Source organism: Euphorbia lathyris, chromosome 6 (assembly GCF_963576675.1).
Source record: "Euphorbia lathyris chromosome 6, ddEupLath1.1, whole genome shotgun sequence".
NCBI classification, from domain to species: Eukaryota; Viridiplantae; Streptophyta; class Magnoliopsida; order Malpighiales; family Euphorbiaceae; genus Euphorbia; species Euphorbia lathyris.
Window position 1 is genome coordinate 79,464,242 of NC_088915.1, and position 10,154 is coordinate 79,474,395.

Genomic DNA, 10,154 nt, shown 5'->3' on the forward strand with positions numbered 1-10,154 from the left:
TTGCTGTCTGTTTTGCCCAGTTAACAGCTTCATGATATGTTTGAAATGTTTGTTTGGGGAAAAAATGCGAGCTGTAATTTATGACGTTTCCGCCAAATTCTTCCCACGAAACCTCCTGTAAATGATTAATAACGAACATTTTGTATTAGAACGTCACATTTATATAGCGTTTCGGTGTCTAAACTTGGATACAGCCACAAATATGCTCGGGCGTGTGAGCATCACGCCCCACCACATGGTGGGGCGTATGAGTATCACGCCCCACCACATGGTGGGGCGTGATACTCATACGCCCCACCATGTGGTGGGGCGTGATACTCATACGCCCGCGCGCCGAACCAGAATATTTTTTAACACTTCAAATCATAGAAATTCAAGGAAGCTAAATCAGAAACATACCTCCACTTCGGATGTAGCATCACTCCCGTCTACTCTCGGTGATAACGGATTGCCTTCCATCAAACTTTTTATCTTTGATTCGGATCAAAATGGGTTTGAGAGAGTTTGGGAGGGATTCAAATTTTGTGTTTTTGTTCAAAGGACGGATAAGTCTTTTTTCGGGGCTGGAAGTGTGAAAATGGGGCTGGGTTTAGTAACCCACATACGGGATACATGACATATTTTTTTTGCTCTCTCGATACACGGGCGTGTGAAGATCACGCCTTCCCGTGTTGTCGGGCGTGATGCTCATACGTCCGACCACTCGGTGAAGCGTAGGGATATCACGCCCGGCCACACGGAAAGGCGTGATCTTCACACGCCCCACCATGTGGTGAGGCGTGATGTCCATACGCCCTTGCATCGAGAGAGGAAAAAAAAGTGATTTTTCCACCCCAAAATCTATGAAAGGGTAATTTCGTCCTTTCACGGGGCTAGGGGTGGGAAAATGGGGCTGGGTTTAACAACACCCTTTATTTATTTCAACCTAATAATGGGGTCCTCTCTCTATAAAATAAATAATACTGTAATATGTATCTCACTAAATATTTTATACGATACAAAAATCTACTAGTGTATTTAATTAATCAAATTACACCGATGTTTAATATATATTTCGATAGCAATTGTATTCATATGAATCTTAATAACTAAATGAATTTAGTAATTCACCATTAGATCTAGTAAGGTTTAGATTAAAGCACATATAATTAAAACTAATTTCTAATAAAAATTATGGACGGGAAAGGGAAAAAATGTGAGATATTCTAACTAGGTTGGCAACCCTTTCACTAACTTATGAGAAATATTAATATTTACACTTTGATTGTGATTTGGAAATATTTATCTTATTTGTAACAAAATCAATAAAATGTGAATAGGGCTGAGAGGATTCTATTAGAATCCTGCTGCCGGAGGTGTGATTGTTTTGTCCCTTACATGCAGGAACATGAGGATTTCCGTACACATTCCGGATATGTCTCTACGGGGATTCTCGCAAATTTCCATATTGATTACCCGTTTAATATTTTTTTGTTTCTTTATACATATTTTTTATGATTTCTTTTAGAGTTATTTGGTTTCGCTAATCTTATTTTTTCTTTCAGCTTCTCAACTCAAACTCTTTTTTTTTCTTTGTTTTTTTTCCATGATAACTCAATCTTATTCTTTATCTATATATTATGCAAAATGCAAAAAGATAGAGAAAGAATAGAATAGAAAATTTTGTTCTGGCTAAGGGAACAGAGAATCCCTGATAGGTCAGGGAGCCAGTATTGGGAATGTACTCCTCACCCCACTACATTAATTAATCAAAATTTTGAATTATTATATATTCTTTTAATTAATTAAATCTTAAATAAAATAATATGATTACCATTGATTTTAGGGAAATTTACATAGAAATTCACTTTTGAAAAATTATTTACAATTATGTCAAGTCATAATTTTGAATTATATCGAATTAATAAAATTATTATTTTTAAAGATTAAAATTTATAAATTAGAAGGTTAGAATATATTGTCAAGAGTTTGAGATTTATGAATTGAAGTTTAAACTTTTTAAATTAGGTGTAAAAGCATATTTTATTTGATATATATATAAAAAAAATGACATATTGAGAATTAAGCTTGATGATATGATTTAGTTATAATTTTGTAGTGAATTATAATATTCATGTAAAAAGCCCTTGATTTTAATATGTTACACCAACTAAAGTTGCTCCTAGAACTCTAATTAAATCAACAAAGTAAGGTTTATTTTAAATCTATTTGATCTTCCAAAAGATTAAACAACAAAATCATTTTTTAACCCAAATTTGATGTATTTTTCTATATCCATAATATAATATAATATATATGGACAATGATGAAAGTAACTTTTACAGTTGTATTGTAAGAGCTCGTGATATTTAATCAATGAAGATAAACATCAAATTTAGTTACAACGTTTTAAAGTACAAATTTAACTATAACGTATAAAATAATATAAATTTAATTCTAACGAACATCAATTTTAACTATATCTTATCAAAGATCAATTTTAATCATATTTTATCGAAAATTTTACTTCAGATCTTCCAAACATTAATTATGTCTAAGATATTTAGTGTGTTACTATCACAATTACAAAAAAACATGTTAAAAGGTTAATAACTAAGTCTACCACGTATAAATTAATCACAAATTTTTTTTGTGGAAGTGGATAAAATATTTACTGTCTTATGAATGTAGTTACAAATAACCAGCAAAAAAAATATGAAACTGCTTTAGTTTGTCAATAAGCTTGTTTGGAATGTCTGCTATGATAGTTAAATAACAGTCAAAGAAGTCTTTTTAAAATTTCGATAACGTGGATTTAAAATCGATCTGGTTTAAAAACGTTATGGTTAAATTTATATAATTTCATACGTTATATCTAAATTTATATTTCCTTTAAATATGTATCCCTTCATTAACTGTCAATCTATTGCCCTCCAAATAAATACTAACAAATAATGTATTTGCAAGAAAATGTATAAAATTGTCTACTAGGCTTTTTTTTTTTTTGTAACAATAAAACGAAACGAAAACAAAAGGCAAAAGGAAAAAGGTCATCCACGGATGAGCCGAGGAAAAACAACACCAATATTGTCTTCAAAGATCAACTGGGCAGTAGGAATTGGGGGCGAGTCGAGCTTAGAGACTTCCAACAGGACCGCATGAGCATCATGGGCAAGTCTATCTGCAACTCTGTCTTGCTTTCAGAAGATATGGTGCATCTGAACCTGATGAAAATTGGCGAACACTCTCCTAATGCAGGAGGAGACCAAGGAGATAGACCCCATGTGAGAGCACTTAATCGAGGAGACGTAATCCACAATCTCTTGATTATCTGATTTAATTGAGAGCTTCGAAGCCCCAAGGATGAGGGTAAGCAAATACCTGAATAGAGACCCCATAACTCCGCATCAAAGGATGAACGGAGCCTATATTATGGTCAAAGCTCGTCAAAACTCGATTTGAGAGAGCTCGACTCGAGATATTAATGAGCCAATACCGAGAGCCTACTTAGGGTTCGGCTCTGCTCGGCACGTTTACACCCATAGACAAGATAACTTATGTACGATGCCATTAGTATAAAAAAATTTGATTAAGATTCAATTCAAATGCATTATTAGTCCCATCTCATTTAATAGACACTCCAAATTGTGTTCTAACATACTGATAAAAAGAAATAATGGCTCGGTAAGCCTCAGAGTTTTTGCAAGTAAATACACCAAAGTATGCCTAGTGTGATTATCAACAATGATTAAAAACTATTTATGACTAGAAATAGAAGAAGTGGTCATTGGACCCCAAACATCGAGATAAACTAAGTCAAAACAAGCAGTTGTAATAGAACTACTTACAAGAAATGTCAATCTTTTCTACTGCGCCAAAGGGCAAACATCACGCTTAAAATCAACACAATTGTTCACGTCTAAATTACCATAAACATCATCTAAACAAGCATTTGAAAGATGACCAAGTCTAAAATGCCATAATAAAATAAAGGGAAAAGTACGAAAAAAATGATTGTGTTTGTCCAATTTGCAAACAGAGACATGTGGTTTAAAAGTTTACAAATAAAGGTCTATGATATGTTTTATTTACAAAACAAAGTATTACAATTACACAGTTAAGTTCTGATTACAACCAAAGACATTTTTATCTTAAAAAATTATTATTACACATCAGCAAAACAAAACCCCCGAAAAAACAACTTCCTAAATTGAAACAATATATAATATGGTGGCATTTTACGTTTTTTTACTAATCTGGCAGTTTATGAACTAAATTGGTATTTAAGTTCATTTTACACAACTGCAATTTGATTTTGGGATCTGTGTTTTGTCAATATATAAATGTAATTGAAGAAAAATTAAAAATTGCTCTTGATTGTCATCAATTACTTAAGAGTTTAATTTTAAATACTTTGTTTTGTAAAAAAAAGCATACTGGATACCTCTATTTACAAACTTTTAAACTACGGACCTCTATTTACAAATAAGGCAAACCACGAGTATTTTTTCGTACTTTACCCTAAAATAAAAAGAACTACTAGTTATATTCTGAATATTAATTTTTCGGTGAACTTTATTGTGAATATTAAACTAATATAATCCATAATGCAACTTAGCATAATCAATCATGGTTACAAATCAATTCCTTATCATTTTTAGAAGATATCCACTGATTCTAAATGATTATTTCTCTCATAACCAAGTTTTTGGTATTTATTCGATTTCAATCGAATTTAATTCCATCAAACAATTGTTTTGAATAACTCTTTTGCTTAAATTTATTTCGACCTCCACGATTAACTATTTTCCTTAAAGTCAATTTTAATCTCTTTCTTGCCATACAAGCTTTAGATTCGAGATTTCCTTTCACTCAAAACGACCATTTATAGCCTCTAAAATTTATGTCGAAAGTATCTTCCTAAAATTCGAACTCTACAACATCATAACTTCTATTTTTTCCCAGCTAATACAAATATAACAAAGTCTTTATACGAACATCAAAAGACACAGATAGAGTGATATTTAGTTGTTAGTCTTTTTAATTTTAAAATCGTCATTTTTTATTTTGAGGTCATTTATTTATAAATGACCTACTCACTTCAATAACATCTTTCCAGGATAATTTATTTATTTTATAAAAATAGAATACGACTCTGCTAGGGATCGAACTCAGAATCTCTGGTTTCGTAGACCAGCGCCTTATCCATTGGGCCACAGAGTCATTTGCATTTGTGGATAAGTTAAACACATAATAGCTAAACCTTATAAAATAGGGGTGTAAACGAGCCTTGTTAGTTTCTAAACTATTCGAGCTCGGCTCGGTGAAAACTCCGCTCGATAGGGCTCGACTCAAGTTCGAGATCGGTTTGAGTACTAACGAGTTGAGTCCGAGATTCCTCAGGTTCGGCTCGAGAGTTCACGAGTAGGCAAGATTATTTTTAATTACTATATATATTTCATTATATATTTAATATATATGTTTTATCCGTTATTATTAGTTTTCATCACATTTCACAACTCAAATAAGATTTAACCCATAAAAAATGACACAAAAAAGTTTAGACATTTGATTCTTTAGCTGGACAATTAGGTTTTGATAAGAAACAACATACATTACAAACTTTAATATATATTTCATTATTTGAAAATTTTCTCCAAGTTTGTGTTTTCTGACCACAAGTGTCTTATACTATTCTAGAATCTCGACAATAACATGATTGTTTTTCTTTATAAATATTTTAAACTCATATGGAGTATGTTATAAGGTTTTTTGTTTTCTATGCTACTTATTCTATGCATGTATGATGAATTTGGATAAAGTTCGTTAGAAGCTCGATAAAAGCTCGGCTTGGTCAAAGCTCGGTCAGATTCGGTCAAAGCTCGTCAAAGCTCGATTTGAGAGAGCTCGACTCGAGATATTAATGAGCCAATACCAAGAGCCTACTTAGGGTTCGGCTCTACTCGGCTCGGCTCGTTTACACCCATATACAAGATAACTTATGCATGATGCCATTAGTATAAAAAAATTTGATTAAGATTCAATTCAAATGCATTATCGATTTAATTCCATCAAACAATTGTTTTGAATAACTATGTTGCTTAAATTTATTTCGGCCTCCACGATCAACTATTTTCCTTAAAGTCAATTTTAATCTATTTCTTGCCATACAATCTGTGTCTAATATTCTCTCAAAATAAATACATAACACAATCCTTATAATTTATTTATTTTATAAAAAGAGAGTACAACTCTGCTGGGGATCGAACCTAGAGTCTCTGGTTTCGTAGACCAGCGCCTTATCCATTGGGCCACAGAGTCATTTGCATTTGTGGATAAGTTAAACGCATAATAGCTAAACTTTATAAAATAGGAGTGTAAACGAGCCTTGGTAATTCGTAAACTATTCGAGCTCGGCTCGGTGAAAGCTACGCTCGATAGGGCTCGACTCGAGTTCGAGATCGGTTTGAGTACTAACGATCTAAGTCCGAGCTTCCTCAGGTTCGACTCGAAAGCTCACGAGTAGGCTCAATTATTTTTAATTACTATATATATTTCATTATATATATTTAATATATATGTTTCATCCGTTATTATTAGTTTTCATCACATTTCACAACTCAAATAAGATTTAACCCATAAAAAAATGACACAAAAAAGTTTAGACATTTGAGTCTTTAGCTGGACAATTAGGTTTTGATAAGAAACAACATACATTACAAACTTTAATATATATTTCATTATTTGAAAATTTTCTCCAAGTTTGTGTTTTCTGACCACAAGTGTCTTATACTATTCTAGAATCTCGACAATAACATGATTGTTTTTCTTTATAAATATTTTAAACTCATATGGAGTATGTTATAAGGTTTTTTGTTTTCTATGCTACTTATTCTATGCATGTATGATGAATTTGGATAAAATTCGTTAGAAGCTCGATAAAAGCTCGGCTTGGTCAAAGCTCGGTCAGATTCGGTCAAAGCTCGTCAAAGCTCGATTTGAGAGAGCTCGACTCGAGATATTAATGAGCCAATACCAAGAGCCTACTTAGGGTTCGGCTCTACTCGGCTCGGCTCGTTTACACCCATATTCGAGATAACTTATGCACGATGCCATTAGTATAAAAAAAATTGATTAAGATTCAATTCAAATGCATTATCGATTTAATTCCATCAAACAATTGTTTTGAATAACTATTTTGCTTAAATTTATTTCGGCCTCCACGATCAACTATTTTCCTTAAAGTCAATTTTAATCTATTTCTTGCCATACAATCTATGTCTAATATTCTCTCAAAATAAATACATAACACAATCCTTATAATTTATTTATTGTTGGGGATCGAACCCTCTTATAATTTATTTATTTTATAAAAAGCGAGTTTTATTTATTGTTGGGGATCGAACCCTCTTATAATTTATTTATTTTATAAAAAGAGAGTATGACTCTGCTGGGGATCGAACCCAGAGTCTCTGGTTTCGTAGACCAGCGCCTTATCCATTGGGCCACAGAGTCATTTGTATTTGTGGATAAGTTAAACGCATAATAGCTAAACTTTATAAAATAGGGGTGTAAACGAGCCTTGGTAATTCGTACATTATTCGAGCTCGGCTCGGTGAAAGCTCCGCTCGATAGGGCTCGACTCGAGTTCGAGATCGGTTTGAGTACTAACGAGTTGAGTCCGAGCTTCCTCAGGTTCGACTCGAAAGCTCACGAGTAGGCTCGATTATTTTTAATTACTATATATATTTCATTATATATATTTAATATATATGTTTCATCCGTTATTATTAGTTTTCATCACATTTCACAACTCAAATAGGATTTAACCCATAAAAAAATGACACAAAAAAGTTTAGACATTTGAGTCTTTAGCTGGACAATTAGGTTTTGATAAGAAACAACATACATTACAAACTTTAATATATATTTCATTATTTGAAAATTTTCTCCAAGTTTGTGTTTTCTGACCACAAGTGCCTTATACTATTTTAGAATCTCGACAATAACATGATTGTTTTTCTTTATAAATATTTTAAACTCATATGGAGTATGTTATAAGGTTTTTTGTTTTCTATGCTACTTATTCTATGCATGTATGATGAATTTGGATAAAGTTCGTTAGAAGCTCGATAAAAGCTCGGCTTGGTCAAAGCTCGGTCAGATTCGGTCAAAGCTCGATTTGAGAGAGCTCGACTCGAGATATTAATGAGCCAATACCAAGAGCCTACTTAGGGTTCGGCTCTACTCGGCTCGGCTCGTTTACACCCATATACAAGATAACTTATGCACGATGCCATTAGTATAAAAAAAATGATTAAGATTCAATTCAAATGCATTATCAATTTAATTCCATCAAACAATTGTTTTGAATAACTATTTTGCTTAAATTTATTTCGACCTCCATGATCAACTATTTTCCTTAAAGTTAATTTTAATCTATTTCTTGCCATACAATCTGTGTCTAATATTCTCTCAAAATAAATACATAACACAATCCTTATAATTTATTTATTTTATAAAAAGAGAGTACAAAAAAAAAATTGATTAAGATTCAATTCAAATGCATTATCAATTTAATTCGATCAAACAATTGTTTTGAATAACTATTTTGCTTAAATTTATTTCGACCTCCATGATCAACTATTTTCCTTAAAGTTAATTTTAATCTATTTCTTGCCATACAATCTGTGTCTAATATTCTCTCAAAATAAATACATAACACAATCCTTATAATTTATTTATTTTATAAAAAGAGAGTATATGCTTAAATTTATTTCGACCTCCATGATCAACTATTTTCCTTAAAGTTAATTTTAATCTATTTCTTGCCATACAATCTGTGTCTAATATTCTCTCAAAATAAATACATAACACAATCCTTATAATTTATTTATTTTATAAAAAGAGAGTACAACTCTGCTGGGGATCGAACCCAGAGTCTCTGGTTTCGTAGACCAGCGCCTTATCCATTGGGCCACAGAGTCATTTGCATTTGTGGATAAGTTAAACGCATAATAGCTAAACTTTATAAAATAGGGGTGTAAACGAGCCTTGGTAATTCGTAAACTATTCGAGCTCGGCTCGGTGAAAGCTCCGCTCGATAGGGCTCGACTCGAGTTCGAGATCGGTTTGAGTACTAACGAGCTAAGTCCGAGCTTCCTCAGGTTCGACTCGAAAGCTCACGAGTAGGCTCAATTATTTTTAATTACTATATATATTTCATTATATATATTTAATATATATGTTTCATCCGTTATTATTAGTTTTCATCACATTTCACAACTCAAATAAGATTTAACCCATAAAAAAATGACACAAAAAAGTTTAGACATTTGAGTCTTTAGCTGGACAATTAGGTTTTGATAAGAAACAACATACATTACAAACTTTAATATATATTTCATTATTTGAAATTTTTCTCCAAGTTTGTGTTTTCTGACCACAAGTGCCATATACTATTCTGGAATCTCGACAATAACATGATTGTTTTTCTTTATAAATATTTTAAACTCATATGGAGTATGTTATAAGGTTTTTTGTTTTTTACGCTACTTATTCTATGCATGTATGATTAATTTGGTTAAAGTTCGTTAGAAGCTCGATAAAAGCTCGTCTTGGTCAAAGCTCGGTCAGATTCGGTCAAAGCTCGTCAAACCTCGATTTGAGAGAGCTCGACTCGAGATATTAATGAGCCAATACCGAGAGCCTACTTAGGTTTCGGCTCTGCTCGGCTCGTTTACACCCATAGACAAGATAACTTATGCAATATGCCATTAGTATAAAAAAATTGATTAAGATTCAATTTGAAATGCATTATTAGTCCTAACTCATTTAATAGACACTCCAAATTGTGTTCTAACATACTGATAAAAAGAAACAATAGGTCTGTAAGCCTCAGAGTTTTTGCAAGTAAATACACCAAAGTATGCCTAGTGTGATTATCAACAATGATTAAAAACAATTTATGACTAGAAATTGAAGAAGTGGTCATTGGACCCCAAACATCGAGATAAACTAAGTCAACACAAGCAGTTGTAATAGAACTACTTACAAGAAATGTCGATCTTTTCTACTGCGCCAAAGGGCAAACATCAAGCTTAAAATCAACACAATTATTCACGTGTAAATTACCTTTATAGACATCATCTAAACAAGCATTTGAAAGATGACCA

General features: G+C 32.2%; 4 non-coding genes across 4 annotated transcripts; all 4 read right to left on the minus strand.

Annotated features, from left to right (window-relative positions):
* Window positions 1-5,129: 5,129 nt before the first annotated feature.
* Window positions 5,130-5,202, minus strand: TRNAR-ACG (transfer RNA arginine (anticodon ACG)). The gene has a single exon. It is a non-coding gene; the product is annotated as a tRNA-Arg (tRNA).
* A 1,025-nt stretch (window positions 5,203-6,227) lies between these two features.
* Window positions 6,228-6,300, minus strand: TRNAR-ACG (transfer RNA arginine (anticodon ACG)). Its single transcript has one exon. It is a non-coding gene; the product is annotated as a tRNA-Arg (tRNA).
* A 1,121-nt stretch (window positions 6,301-7,421) lies between these two features.
* On the minus strand, window positions 7,422-7,494 carry TRNAR-ACG (transfer RNA arginine (anticodon ACG)). Its single transcript has one exon. It is a non-coding gene; the product is annotated as a tRNA-Arg (tRNA).
* A 1,399-nt stretch (window positions 7,495-8,893) lies between these two features.
* Window positions 8,894-8,966, minus strand: TRNAR-ACG (transfer RNA arginine (anticodon ACG)). Its single transcript has one exon. It is a non-coding gene; the product is annotated as a tRNA-Arg (tRNA).
* Between the last annotated feature and the right edge of the window lie 1,188 nt (window positions 8,967-10,154).